Below are 16,585 nucleotides of genomic sequence, written 5' to 3' on the forward strand. Positions count from 1 at the left end.
TAGGCTGATTGTAATTCTTGGAAGGGACAATGTAGCCATATATGGAGAACCAATATCTCCCAAAGAGGAGAAAGGACTAGGATTCCCTCCAAGGGGGGTTCCTTGATTGGTAGAATCCATTATCTCAACCTCAAATCAACGTAGGAACAAGGATGTTATTCAGCTTAAAATAAATTTTACATAAACTTGGATGCAACTTACTTTTTCAATTTTTAAGAGTCGAGAAAAAGCTAAAGGTGACTCTAGTCACCTTTGATTTTTAATGAGCCTGAAGTGACAAGTACTCATATGGACCTTTTCTTTTAAGGAGTCGAAAAGGAACGAAAGTGATTTCTCTGGAAGTCTAGACAGAGGGTTTACCAAATCGATCATAAAACTGCAAAATACACCTTGGTGATAAATGATAGGGAAATTACCAAGGACTTATGTATGGCAATCAATCTTATCGAATGTTGTGTTCAGTGCATTACGATCGATAGGGCGGTAGACACATCTTCCTAAGGATAAAGGATATCAGCCTTTTGTGGTCTCCCAATATATACTCGACGGTACGGGGAGCACAAGTCCATACTGGCACTTGTCGTATCAAAGAGGAGGAATCACCCAACCTTTGATGAAAATGATAGTTACCAGGTTTTACGACGCCGGAACACGTCTCTAGCCTAGACTTCTAGATGTGTTTTGTTAGATTCCAAAGTGTTTTTATGTTCATTGAGGTTTATTTTAGAGTTGATCTTGCTTAGAAGTTTGTCTTTCAAGGTTCACCGCGTGATGTAGATGCGAAATTCCTAAATATGCAATCTAAAATGATAAACAATCATTTATGTTCTTTTAGCAATGAAAATCCTAGCTACAAAAGAAAGAAGATAACGATTTTTCTTTCAGCAGAAAGAATAGAGCACACACTAAATGCACTTCCCTAAATCAAATTTTGCAAGCAGTCAAAATGCAGATGCACATGCATGTATTTGTTTTCCGCTTTCTTAATGTGTGAATGACAAAAAGAAAGCTAAGTATAGATCTGAACTATTTTCTTTCAAAGCGACAGTACTAACAATTTTGTCTTTTTCAAAATGAAAGGAAGACTAAGACGACACTTTTCGATTTCGAATTTAAAACTATTTTCGACACTTGAAATACTAATAATTTCAAAATCAAGTACAATGACAAAAGTACAATCAACTATCTAGAAGAGGAAGACTTTACGACTCTCTTCTTTTGATTCAGAATGACAATTATGACACTTGCATCAAAAACAACAGCTTGATTAGGCTACTTTCGATAAAGGAGGATTGCAAATGGTCGACAAATACACAAAAACATTTACAATTCCTAACTGATGGAGGCTAAAATAATGTGAAGGAAGATGGTTACAGCAAGAATGTACTAATCATGAATAGCGAAACTACTGAAAACGCTGAAAAAAAAGAGAAAAAACCAAATTTCAGAGAAGAAAACACAGTTCACTCAATCATCGCACCTGCAACACAGGGAAATAGGGATGCATCTCACCTGCAACACATGGGAGGTGCGATGCATCCAGGTTGCATAGTTACAAACAATGTGATGGGTGAGGGAGCGAAACTAAGCTTGGTTCTTGCTCAAAACTTGCAGCTAAGTTCAGTGATTTAGGTTGAGTAATGATGGATAGTAAACACAAAGCATAAGGGTAGGATCTGATGAGGTTCTGAGCTACCACAAGGGCACTTAGGATGCTTTTTAAGTTAGATGTTTAGTTCATAAACCAACCCAGAGATTGACTAAAGCAGCATTTATCTACTTTGCAATTGCATAGCAAAGGTGTTTCGAAGGCTAGCTGGCTAACTTCAGGCTCCGTCTGTAGTTCATAAAGCAAACAAATAAACAAACAAAACAAAATATTCATTCCCCAGTGGAGTCTCCATTTTGTTTCAGGGAAAACTAGTGTCGATTCAAACTGCTAGTCCCACTAAGATGGGTAGCTGTCTTAGAAACAAATAATGAAAGCTTTTCAAGAATTCCTTTAAGTGTGATAGATGAGAGAGAAGAAAAGAGGACCAACTGAGATCTTCCACTTTGATCCTAGCTTGATTTCTCCTTTCCTTGATAGAATTTGCTACTCCTCTCCTACTTGTCCCGCTTCAAAGAGTACCTATAGAGTCAAAGTAACCGCAAACCATCAAAGCATCTCCATCTAAAACATCATAAACAATGCGGAATCAGAAACACATTAACCATACAATTGCATTCATAAACAATAAGATTCATAAAAACACGATTATATGGAGGAAAACTCAAAGAACTTTATTAATAGTAAAGTAAGAGAGGATTACAACCCAGCTGTCTGATCTAGCATCATCCTCCCAATTGTAGAAGCCCTCTTCACCTCATGAACAAGAAAATCACCCAACAATGCAATGTCTCTTCTCACCAGCAAACCAACAACACTTCCTTACAAATTACAAAATTCCAGCCTCTAGATCTCTCAGATGAGGGATCCATTTATAGATGTCTTGCAAGGGTGTGAGTCAGCTCTAGGTTTTTTATTAGTGTCATTCCACTAATAGTTATTGGTTCCACTTGGAGATTTCATGATCTCTTACTCATCCCTGGGTGAACTTAGAGAGGCAAGTGTCACATGAGAAGTTTCTGGAAGATTCCATGATCATCCACCTTGCAAACTGTCTTTGCCATTTGTCTATTCTCTCTCATCACACCACACAGAAGGCCATTTGAGTATGCATCGCACTTGGCCAGTTAGGCAGTCAGTATGCATCGCACCTTGCCCATGGAGTAGTCTATATGGTCCATTTTTGGCCAGTTCTGAGTAGTTTTTCAGGTGGAACTTCTGGGAAATGATGTAATTAGTTGACCATGATCCTTGAGGGTGTGAAACAACACTTTTAGGAACTTAAGGAGCCCTTGGTTTATGGACATATGAGTTTGGGGTTGCAGTGCCCAAATATGGCTATAACAGCGTGTCATATTATTTTCAATTTGTTATTGTTTACATATTGGACATTTCTTTCCAAGTGTGTCTTGAATCTTGTCTAGGTACACTTTTGTTGGATTCTTATTGGGAAAGTAATGGTGATGAGTTTGCAACTTTTTTTTACATGATTTTTTTTTTCTAAATGTAATACTTGTTTTAATCTATGGTCACTAATCCTATTATTTTTACCTTTTCTCATTGGAACCATATTATAGTTCAAAATGTCCTAATGACCATGGAAATTTATTAACAAAGGTCCATAATGGGTGTGCAAGGAGCCTGTTTCTAATGGCATCATATTACAATGTACATTGTCTCTATTGATGTGTGCATCCACTGGACAAGGTGCATAATGGTTGTGCAGTGAGCCTACCTCAAATGACATTATATTATATTTTTTATTTGAATTAGTATTGCATGAGAAATAATTGACAATGTTCTTACTTATAGAAGACAATTTGTGTATGTTTACTTTGAATATGATTGCTGCCCATTGCAAACAAAATGACCCACCTTCAACCTTACCCTTTTCATATGGAATTTTCATATACGTTAGATATCCTTTCCAGTTTGTAACCATTATTTGAATTTTTATGTCATCATTTTATAGATGTTTTTCTAAATAATGCAATGTGTCTTCATCACTACACATGATAGCATTGCAAAATGATAGCACAATGTAAAGTCCCAAATACTCTATATCAAATTCAAGAGCTATCAAATGATAAAGTGTAGTAAACATGATATCTCCATGAGTGGATATAGTATTTGTTCCTTTATACAATCTATGTATTTTCATTTTATCATGTATGGATTTCTAAAATTCTTTTAGATCTTTGAGAAAGGGTGATAAGCATTCATTAGATGTTACAATGGATCACGGTAATTTTTTGTACAACAATGGTTCATAGTGTCCGTTAAGAGGTTTTACATACTGAAAAAATAAAATATCTACAATGGATTTGTTACTTCATTTGAATTGAAGATACAATGTCTTGTTTTATTTGTGACTAACCAAATTCCTATTGGGACATTCAACCATTTTTCCAGTCATTGTATGCGAAATTTCTCTCCTCATATCCCTCTTTTGTTTCAAATAGTAGCATTTGAAGTAGAAAGATGCATTCTATGGAAATATGTTACAACCTCATGAATTCCATGAAACTGATATAGAAACTCAGGTGCTAGCTCGTATTTGAATGATTCTATTACCTCTATGTGACCTTCATGTAGGGACATAAGGAAGTGGATAAATATGCCATTTCACAATTCAAAAGATGAATAAGGAAAATGCAAAAGAAATTCAATTGCATTGAAAAGACAATCAATTGGGGTATATGCAAATCCTTGAAGCCTAAAAAGGTTGTTGTTGTTTAAGACATCATCAATGGTAGCATCAATTTTGTGTTGTTCTTTCCATTGGTAATTATCAACATCACTTATTTCAGCCATCTTTGTATAGTTGTTTGGTGAAAGTTTCTATTGCAATCTGTTGCCTAAATGAAATTGTCTTATTCTAGCAATATGGGATATATATGCAACAAAAAATAAAAAAAAAATATTCTCAATGAAACAATACTAGTAGGATAGTAAACAAAACAAGTAAGCACACCAATGTTATTGCTTTCATGCATTTACAAAGTACATCTGTAGAAAAAATAAAATAAAAAGTCAAGCTGCCATATGAGCTTCTATCTGTGAAATTATTAATTTATGAAATACAATAACAACAACAACAAATTCCAAAGAATTATTTTTTTAAACTAATATGTGTTAATGTTTGTAGAAACGTGACTTTCTCATATACAAGTCAACGAAACTGCAATGGACAACATACATGGAAAAATAGTATGAAATGCAAAGATTATGACATTTTAGTGCTATGCATGTGCATGAATGCAATTTGCATACAATTTAATACATATCTACAATTCTATTTTGTAAGTTTTTCAAGATCTCCCTAAATACCATTATGCTTAGAGGCACACTAATATAGGGTGGGAGTATCAAATCTTAGTTCACATATTCAGATGTAGGCCCATCTTTGACTTCAAGACCATCTTTTACAGACAATGATTTCAAGGAATTATGAATTAATATTTAATGCCAACAACTAATAATTAACACCAAAGCTTCTTAGGTAGTAGAAAATAAAATTTAAAAATAAGAGACCTGAGACAAGCTTAAACCTTGTGCAATTTCCTCCTCATGCTAGGGATATATTAGGAGTCGCCTAAGTATGCATAAGCCTAGATACCACAAAAAACAAACCAAAATATGACCAAAAGAAGAGTAAATGTTTTAAGGAAAGACAATAACATAGTATTCAAAAAGTTCCTAAAACCTAACTAGATAATGAAAATGGAATGTTTCAAATTAGAAGTTTAAATCATGTATAATTTACAAAGGTATTTTCATGTAATGGTTAAATTATGAGTTTCCAAGGTATATACAACCCCACATGCCACAGATATTGTCAGGCCAGGGTAACTCCAGGTATTGATGAACGCAAGACAACTTGATGATATTATTCATTCAACTATTGTTATTTATACATGTACAGAAACGGATCAGTTCATCTTCTAGATGACTGTCCGGCTTCACCTCATCCGTTTCGGATTAGGTGTCAACATTCCCCCCCTTAATCTGAAGGGATGTTGTTGAGTCCAAGCATCGTTCTGAATCTTTCAAGCTTTTCTCTTCCAAGCGCTTTGGTGAAGATGTCTGCAATTTGCTCGTTCGTGGAACAATGACGGAGATGGATTGTTTTGGCCTCAACATGATGTCGGATCAGATGATATTTAGTATTGATGTGCTTAGTACGATCATGGAACTTTGGATTCTTGGCCAACTTTATTGCAGATGTGTTATCAATCATGAGTGGAGTAGATTGTATTTGTTTTACTTGCAAATCTTCAAGAATTTTCCTGAGCCACACAATTTCTTTCGTTGCTTCAGCTGCTGCCACGTATTCTGCTTCTGTTGTGGAATCTGCTGGTACTGATTGTTTGCGTGATCTCCAGGAGACAGCTCCTGATCCAAGACTCATAGCATATCCTGAAGTAGATACCCCAGTTTCTTTGTCTCCATCGAAGTCTGAATCAGAGTATCCAATCAAGTTGAAGTCGTCCACCTGTGTATACTTGATTCCAAGGTCTTGAGTTCCCTTCAAGTACCTTAGAACTCTTTTTGCAGCAGACCAATGTCCCTCACAAGGCTTTTGCATAAACCTGGAGAGGATTCCAACAGCAAATGAAATGTCTGGTCTGGTAGTAGTGAGGTAGATGAGACTTCCTACAAGCTGTCTATACCTTGTTGCATCCTCAAATTCCTTTCCTTCAGTAGATGTGAGCTTCAAGTTTTGTTCCATTGGAGTAGAAAGGGGATTGCACTCTGTCATGCCAAATCTGTATAACAAATCTCCAATGTATTTCTTTTGAGAAAGAAATATGGACTTTGGATGTTGGGTTACTTCAATGCCAAGATAGTAATGAACATAGCCCAAATCAGTCATTTCAAAAATTTTTCCTAATTCTTTCTTTATGGATGCAATATAGCTTTCATTGTTCCCTGTCATTAAAAGATCATCTACATATACCACAAGATATACAACTGTTTTGCCAACTTTCTTGACAAATAAAGTTGCATCATCAAGATCAAAATGTTTGAAGTTGAGTTTCAGAAGATGCTCAGTTAGTTTTTCATACCAGGCTCGTGGTGCTTGTTTGAGGCCATACAAGGACTTCACAAGTTTGCATACTTTGTTTTCATGTCCTTTCACAGCAAATCCTTCAGGCTGGGACATAAAAACATTCTCTTTTAGATCTCCATTCAAGAATGCAGTTTTTACATCCATTTGATGGACTTTCCAACCGTTCTGAGCAGCTAGTGCAAAGAGTGTCCGGATGGTGGCCCATTTTGCTGTGGGAGCAAAAGTTTCCTCGTAATCGACCCCTTCTTTCTGTGCAAAACCTTTTGCCACAAGCCTAGCTTTGTGCTTGTCAAGTGAGCCATCAGCTTTGTACTTGTTCTTGTAGACCCACTTGCAGCCAATTGGTTTGGTTCCAAATGGAGGATCAACCAGCTTCCAAGTGCCATTCTTTATGAGGGCATCATACTCCTTCCGCATTGCTTCTTTCCATTCATCATGAGAAGCAGCTTCTTTGAAGGAAGTTGGTTCAAAATCTGTAGACAAGTTCAATTCACAATCATAAGTAACATCCATATCAACAGGTGAATTAGAGTTATCTACATCACCTCCATCTTGTCGATTTGAATTTCGGGTTCCTGTTTTTCCAATTTCATCAGGATGAACACTTTCAAGTGTCTTTGTCAGCCACTTTGGGGGACCTTTCTGAGATGGTCCAGGCTGTTCTGTTGATTGAGTTGGGTCTGAATCAAGATTGAGTCTCCCAATTCTATCAATTACATCACTTAAAGCATCATCCGTTGTTGGAGTGTCATGTAGGGGAGATTGTTCTTCAGAAGAAGATTCCACATGTTGATCTAGTATAGGAATCCCCCCTTCAAGATGTGGAATCTGATTATCAAACTCTTGAAATGATTTCTGCTTTGTGAATCTATCCAAGCGATCAAGTTGCCGCTCAACAACATTGTCAGATTTGGATGATTCAAGAAAAATGACATCTCTAGATAAAACAAACTTTTTATTTACTTCATCATAAAGGCGGTATGCTTTAGATGTGTTTGAATACCCCAGGAAGATACACTTACGACTTCTTGCACCAAGTTTGTTTCTATGTACCTTTGGTATTAAAGCATAACAGGTGGAACCAAATATCCTGAGATGTTTGACCGAAGGAACATGTCCATACCACAATTCATAAGGAGTCTTATTTCTTATAGCACTAGATGGACATCTATTCTTTATATATGCAGCACATAGAACAGCATCAGCCCAAAACATTGTCTTTACATTCTTGAAGAAAAGCATAGATCGTACCATATTCAAAATTGTTCTGTTCATTCTTTCAGCTACACCATTCTGTTGAGGATTATAAGGCACAGTTGTTTGATGTTTAATCCCATGTTGGCGAAGATAGTGTTCAAATTCATTTGATGTATATTCTTTTCCATTATCAGTGCGAATAGACCCAATATGAGATTGTGCATCATTTTCAATCCACTTATGAAAATTCTTAAATGTTTGAAAAGCATCAGATTTGTTCTTCAATAAGTAAACCCAACACATTCTGGTGTAATCATCAATAAATGTCATGATATATTTATTTCCATTTGCAGAAGGAACAGGCATTGGACCACATAAATCTGAATGAATAAGTTCAAGCTTCCTATGTGCTCTTGAATGTGAATCATGAAAAGACTGTTTGCTATGCTTTCCTAGAATGCAAGCATCACATTGTTTATGTTTTCTAGGAATTGTAGGCAAACCAGCAACACCATTTTTCTTCAACAAGCGGAGACTATCATAGTTTAAATGCCCAAATCTAGCATGCCATAATAAACTTGATGGAAGTGTACATTCTTCATGATGAGAAATATATGAGAAATGTTGTGCATGAGCAGAGGTTCCTTGCAGTTTAAGGAGTCTTTCTTCTTCTATACCCCTCATGACAAGTGAGTGGTCAGATGCCTTTCTTACCTCAAGCTTGCCATCAAACATGTGAATGGAGTGACCTTGCTGGCGGATGTGAACCAGGGACAGCAAGTTTCTCTTCAGCTGTGGGAGATATAGAACATGATCCAGAAGAAAGTCTGGAAGACCAGGCAGTTTAAGCCTGATTGTGCCAAGCCCTGATGGCTTGATTTTTGACTGATCTGCAAAGTATACTGCTCCATCAACATTGTTAGTGAAATCTTCAAAGAAATCTCTTCTATGAGTCATATGACAGGTTGCTCCTGAATCAAGCAACCAGTCATTTTTCGAAGAAGCAAGTGAAGCATTAAACAAATCTTCATTTACTCCAATATTACATTGTGCCTCAATATAGTGTGCAGATTCGGGTGCTTTACCTTTGTCTGAGTCATCAGTTTTACCTTTCTGCTGATTTCTTCTCTGCTCAACTTTGTCCCATGGTAGCTTGCATGTAGAGGCATCATGTGATCCATTTCGTTTGCAGCGAATGCAATGCAGATCTGCCTTTTCTGCTTGAGGATGTCTGCCCCCCCTGCCTCTGAAGTATCTTCCTCTTCCTCTTCGTCCACCTCTTCCTCTTGCAGAATCTTGAGTAGGATGCTTTTCTTTGTGAGCAAGGCAAACAGTCTCTTCAGAAGATTCAGGGACTTTTTTCTTCCCAAAGGCTTTCTCTCTTTCAGCAAACTTTTTCACAAGAGAGTCAAAGGTTATATCTTTAAGGTTTCCATTTGCTTGTAAAGACTCAAGATAATTGGAGTAGGTAGGATAAAGTGCTTTGAGAAAGGCAATAAGAGAGATATCCAGCTCAACCTTAGTGGATTTTATATCATGCATTATAGACTTTATTTCAGATGCAAGAGCAAGAGGATCATTATTTTTCAGTTCAAGAGTGAAGAGTTTAATCATGAGCTGAACAACTTCAAGTGCAGAATGTGTATCATAGAGTTCTTTCAGCTTTTGTATAGCTTCAAATGCAGTGGAATAGCAGGAAATATGACGACTTACTTCCTCATTGACAGATGCTGCAATCAATGCAAAGGCTTTGCTGTTCTTGTTTTCCCAAATGGCGAGTTCTTTGTCTGATGTGGGCTGCACAGGGTCTCTGTCTTCTTCTCCGACACACACTCCTTTCCACAGCTCATTGTAGATGAGGGTGTGTTTCACCATCCGAGACCATTCAGAGTAGTTCTCCTTGCCAGTGAGAACTATTCCGACCATTGAAATGATTGAATGCATTCTGTGAAGAAAAAAAAATCTCTGCCAAAAAATACTTCTGTTTGAGAGAAAAAAAATCCTTATATGATTGCCTTATGCAACAGTATATATATAACAAGGGTGCTCAATACACTGTTCACTGCTCAAAAACTGCTCACATATATGACTGTATTACTGTTTTAAAAAAAAATAAGGACCCTCACTGCTTTTCCATATATCAATATCTGAGAGAAAAAAAAATAAGGACCCTCACTGCTTTGATACCATGTCAGGCCAATAAAAAAAAACAACAATACCAACACGGTTTTGCACAATTTTACACTTGGGCGCACCCACATCATGGGTTCCAGTCTTCGGCAACGCAGTCATCACAGCTATACCATGTCACCATGTCGGCTAATCGAACTCACACCATGCTTTCAAATAGTTACGTTAACAACCATCCATCTGGTGAGGAACAGCCATTAAACGATGCCAATGTTTATGAAATGATGCCAATGTTTTATTCAAAACTATACCGCAATTTTTTTTTTTGAAAAACGATACCACTGTTTTGAATACCAAAAAACGATGCCGCAGTTCTGTATAGTCTTCAAACACAGCTTTTTTTTTTATAACCTTCAAACGCAGTCTCCACCGTTCAGAACGTCAGGCACCACGGACTTCATTTGCTTTCCACGCTCACCGCACCAGGACGAGAGATTGCCTTTCTCACACCACCACAGTCTCGGCTGCAGCAGAAGACAGAAGGTCTCATGGTCGTCTTTTGCTCAGGTTTTCATTATCAAAACAAAACGCTCACATACAGCAGCGTATTCCACGCTCACCAGACAGAGGCGCTGAGGTCAAGTCAGAGAGCGCCAGGGCAGTCAGAGGCAGTGGATTCAGGCAAAGGGAATCACGTCAGAGGGGCAGCGGATTCAGAGGCAGAGCTGCTCTTAACAGAGGAGTTACAACTAATTTAAGAAACCTGAGCTCTGATACCATGTCAGGCCAGGGTAACTCCAGGTATTGATGAACGCAAGACAACTTGATGATATTATTCATTCAACTATTGTTATTTATACATGTACAGAAACGGATCAGTTCATCTTCTAGATGACTGTCCGGCTTCACCTCATCCGTTTCGGATTAGGTGTCAACAGATATGAAACCACAAGATTGTTGAAACAAAATCAAATTTTCTAAGAAGATAGTAACATAGTATTCCAAAAGTTCCTAAAACTTGACAAGACATGATAGATCATAAGGGAACATGTTAGACTAGGAGTTTCTTTTCTGAATACTTAGAGGCTTGGAACAAAAAAATCAATTCTTTTGAGAGAACATAAGTTTGAAAATTTAACTTAGAACAACTTAAACTCATAGTTTAATAATAATTAGAACCATGCTTCATTCAGGCTGAAAACTAATGAAGATGCAAGCAATTCCATAAAATTCGATATAGAAAAAAGCATATGACAAAGTTAACAAGCAGTGTTGTTATTTTTCTAGTTAGTCTCTTTAGAAAAAGGATGCCCAGATCAAAGCTTCCATGTGTAATCCCACCATCATGTAGTCAATGGTCAATCCATGGATATTTTTTCTTTATGGGTGGCTTTTGAGGAAGAGTTTTCCATTAGCATCCACCCTTTCATATGCCGAAGAAGGCTTGCTACAATGCCCTTGTACCAATAAAGGTTTTTTGGCAGGTCAAAGAAAAATCCATACAATGCCGAAATGTAAATTGAAAATAGAGATGATCCTTTTAAATAATATAACATCCACATCTTTTACACCCTATAAGAGTAGAGACTTTGTTTCACTTTTAGAAATGTTACAAAGAATTGAACTCCTAGAAAAGTAAATGGTTTTTCTTTGCATGAAGGATTGTTACTATAAATTGTGCATTTTTAAGGTTGCCTAGGTTGAAGTGTAGCAATGAGTGTTCAAAAGTAGTTGCTACAATGCTGAAATGTAAATTGCAAATAGAGATGAGTGCTTTAATTGGAAATAAACCTTTGAAGAGTAGAGACTGAAATTTCTTGTTAGGAAGAAAGGTAAATAGTTTTTCTTTCCAAGAAGGGTCCATTTTATAGACTCTATTTTTTTGGCAATATCGAATTTCTACAATTCTAATCAAGCTCGATTTGAGCTAATCAATAAGTGAAGAGTTAATATGTCAATTTCCATAGCTATATATAATAAAATGAGATATTTTCATTGGGTAAGGAGTTTTGCGAACTGAGTATGAGGAGAATTCATTTTCTCACCTAGGTCCTGAAGTTTATGTACACATCAAAATTGAAGTAAAACATCTCGAACAAGTACTAAGGAGCAACTAAACCACTGGAGCTAATTTACTCATAATTTCATGATGATTGATGCTACTTGTCAGAAAGTTCTAAAACGAAACAAATAAGAGTTTTAAGACAATATTTGGTATATGGGGAGTCTTTGCGACCACTAATTTATGATTTATTTCGAGCCTTAGTTTGATTTTTCCATCAATTTCAACTTTTAATCACTAGATACTTTTGTTCTTATAAATTATGACAACCTAATAATTTGATCACTGTAACCATGACAACCATTTCCAAGAAATGAGGCCTTCTAACCTTAGCTTCTGCTACACCTTAAGAAACCTATAATTATGGAAGACTAGGGTTTAGAGTTTATCACCTTTCTAGAGTCAAACTTTGACTAGAAACTGCAAATTCCATGTAATGCCAATTCAATGGAAATTTGTGAGCTCCATATCAACATCTTTAAATGCCAAGATTGTAGTTTCACCAACACTTTTATGTAAGAAAATACATATTTTAGTAGAGGAAAACCTATTGAACCAATTCTAAAATGGCCAAGCCTAGTACTATTCTACAGAACAACATAAAATTCTTAAAAAAGAGACAAAATATCCATCCCAAGGCTAGTACAACCAATGTTAGGGTTCCCACCTAAAAATTCAATTCAAGAAGATTTAGGGTCTCGTGAGAAGGATAGTAAGAGGGTTCTAACTCTAGATTCAAACTATGAGATTCAAGTTCTTTCGAAGAATCTGCTTGTGGAACATAAGAGAAACATTAAGGCTATGGGGGATCGTAAAATGGATTTGATATAATATGGGTGGTATTTGAAGAAACTAGAGAATTTAGGTACCCTACCTCACAAAATATAATTTGATTTCTTAAAAAATTCCACGTAGAACCATTAAATATTAGGAAGAAAACCTTAACTTCAACACAGCTACAAAGTCTTTTGGGAGAATGGAGAAACGTGGTTGTAACCTAGAAATGGTTTCCCTAAATATCTTTCTTCATGGTATATACATATCCCACGAAATAGGCCAGGGCAAAGCCTTGTTATGGCTTCTCAACTCTAAGCTTAAACCCAATAAGATAAGCTTTGGTATTCTTATCAATGGTTGGCGTAAACAAGGAAAGGTATATAGGGCTTTCAATGTCTTGAAATGTATTGTTGTTGTGCTTTTTTTAGATGTCGTAGCATGCAATACTCTCTTGGATGCATTGTGCAAGGGTAATGAATTTGGTTTAGAGATTTGGATTTTGAAAAAAATGGCTAAAAATAGGTGTGCTCTTGATGTTGCTACTTATAATATATTGAATCATAGGTTTTGTAAGGAAAAAAATCTTGAAATCACAAGTACAAATCCTGACAGTGATACCGATAAAAACACAATATTTGTGAGGATTTTGATAATGAAGGAAGAACTTTCCAAAGGAATTCATAAGCAAGTGTACTAGGAGTCAAGATCGTGCTTGAGAAGGAAATAGATAATAATGATGTAAAACAATGCCTAGTTGCCATACCTAAAATAAGTACTTTTGTCGCCACCGCTATTCCTTCTCTCGTACATTTTAAACCTCTGTTACACGGGAACCGCTCCTGAGAGGTGGGAAACCCATTCCAATGGTTCCCGCGCTCCCAGGAGCTTTGGAACTGTATGGGAACATTCCCTTTTCAACGGGAGTTGCAATGGGAGCTCAGGAAACTTCCGGGAGCCTTGAAGACTATTTTTTTTTTGAGTTCCGACATTTCCTAGGGTTGGGGAATACAAAGCTTGTAGAGAAATACACTGAACTGCCAACAAAACATGAGCCTATGTTGAAACCTTCGCAGGAATAAAGGGCAAAGACATCCTTAACACTGATATCCTTAATTGAGAAACTGGAGAAATATCTTGATGGGTTAAGGAAGCATGTGGCACCTCGATGTAAGGGCAATATCTTGGATGTCATGGTGATGAGTATTTCTTTAAGTTTATGTATATATATCGCAGAAGATTGTGTGTGCATACTGTCTATGGAAATCAATGCTTAAACGTTACAGTTGTTATACTTTTTCTCTTAAGAATAACTAGACAAACATATGTAAAATTGTTCCTTTGTATTTTTAAGCCAAATTGTTTCTAAGACTCGTCATGTGTATGAGAACTCATAATGAACTTATATTTTAATATTTTATATATAAAAACGAAATACTCAGAAAAAAAACCTAGAAAATATATTTATATATAAGAGAGATTATATATTTATTATTTATATATTTAAATTGATTTTAATATTTGAATATTTTGATTCAATATTAATTTTAATTATTATATAAATTATATAATAAAAAAAAAAGAATTTTTTTTCTTTAATTTTTATTATATAATATTAACTATTTCCTGTAAATTGAGGAAACCTCTAACGGATACCCTGTACCCAAGTTCCCCATTTTCCAGAAACTCATACAACATAACTTTAAACTCAAAGTAAAGTGTCGTATGTTAAACCTCTGTCTCCGTAAAATATCCTAGAAGCAAATCTTCCACACTCCTTTAACGTCGAAACAATCATTCATGATCTCATGCTGCAACGCCTGCATCACTAAATGTGCAATTCATCAACCCCGCCTACTGAACTTCGACCACTGACGTGGTGGTTTCGGAAGTGATCAGGTGATAGATGTATGGGGCATCTGGGGCATCGGGTGCCTCTGAAGTAACAGATGTTGAAGCCGCTGAAGATAAATGCCACAAGCTCCTGGACTAATTGTGCAAATCACAGCCCACCAGACCACCCACAAAATCATTGAAACATATTGGATTCCTCGGCGTCCTCATGGCCAAAATAACTAAAAGCGTAATGGGAGCTTGTTTGGAGAAATGATGAGATTGACCCCAGCAAATAGAATATAAAGGGCTCCTACTTCCAACCAAACTCTATAACACAGCAAAATGAATATTCTCCTAAGATGTTGCAAGAGTAGAAATGCATATAGAGATATCTGCCAAATATCTCTCTAACGGGATCATGATATATATGCATATTGAACCATATTGCTCATTTGTTTCTTCAATGGTCGCCGTAGACTGCTCAACTCTACGCTGGCTAACGAAGACAAAAGAGCACATTATAAAATTCATCGTTGATGACGTCCTCGCTGTCAAAAGCCCGTATTATAAAATCTATCATTATCTTAAGGCGGCGGTAGCGGCCACCTGAACGCTATGTTGTCGAAGAACGATTGGAATAATCTTTCGAGTTGCAAGGGAAGACAATTTCATTGAACTATTGAACAACAAAAAATGATCTTCGAGAGCGGGTAGCGTGAATGTAAAGTCGATTCTCCAGTGTGGACCATGTCAAAGGTAGTGATGACCGAGCTAGTTCGAAAGAATACGCTTATTCGTCTAGCATAAAGGAATACTCCCATCTAACCTAAACGTTTGGTGTTGAGTCTATTGACCTGGTACAAATTCAAATTCAATTCGAGTGCGAGCAAGAGTGCGACTAGATTGGCCTATATTTCCATGGAGTTCGAGCTTTTCCGGATCCTCGTACCTTTTGAAGGTTTGAAGGCCAAGAATGATGAACGTGATGGTAATTAATGAGTACTATGAAGCGATGGATACTTTTACAAAATGTATTGTCAAGTGATTTGGCAAAATTATGGAATGTATTATCAAAATATAGTTTAGATTACAACGATAAAGTGAAATTGAAATTCTAATGGTAAATACTATAAAGAAAGATTATATACATAGTCTACTTAGGTTGAAAGTGATTTATTTATATTCATTTCAAAGAAGTCATTTTAAGATGTTAAAATAACGTATTTGCAATCCGAAAGCCACCAAGTAAAAAAATAGGTGTGGAACCCTAGCCATCTAGTGAAACCATAGCCATCATCAAAATAAAAATAATCCTCAAAGGAATGCCATTGAGCCTATGTCAAGTCTCGGTAAAGCGGTAGTTTTGTAAATTATAGTTTCTGAGAACTATTGTGTGAATTATAAATGTAGTTAGTTGAGAGAATGTTATTGGATTGAAAAAAAAAAAAGGATTCTGTCATGATTAACTATGGATGATATGTTCAATAGGCTTATAGTTAACTAGAAACATGATGCATAACATATTTATAGTTAACTATGGACATCACGACCATAGTCAATATGGATATAGAAATTAATATAGTAATTATAGTTAATAACTTTAACATGAATAACTTTAGGTAATAAATTTAATATGTGAGTTTAATATTATTGATAGTTAAGTTTTTTCAATATTTAATTTTAATATAATTTTTATAATTTTTTTTCCTAATAGTAGAATCATATTTAACTGTAGTCAAATGAGTTCAACCATGGTAACCATAGTCATCCATAGTTAACACGGTAAACCATATTCATATATAGTTAAACATTGATAACCATGTGAAGCATAATATTCATCTATTGTCAACTATAATTGATCATATACAACTATGTTCAAAATTTAGCATTGCAATGCAACAAA

The sequence above is a fragment of the Pinus tabuliformis genome, chromosome 3_1 (assembly GCF_031772625.1).
Source record: "Pinus tabuliformis cultivar Carrire ecotype Pingquan chromosome 3_1, CPIR1, whole genome shotgun sequence".
Classification (NCBI taxonomy): domain Eukaryota; kingdom Viridiplantae; phylum Streptophyta; class Pinopsida; order Pinales; family Pinaceae; genus Pinus; species Pinus tabuliformis.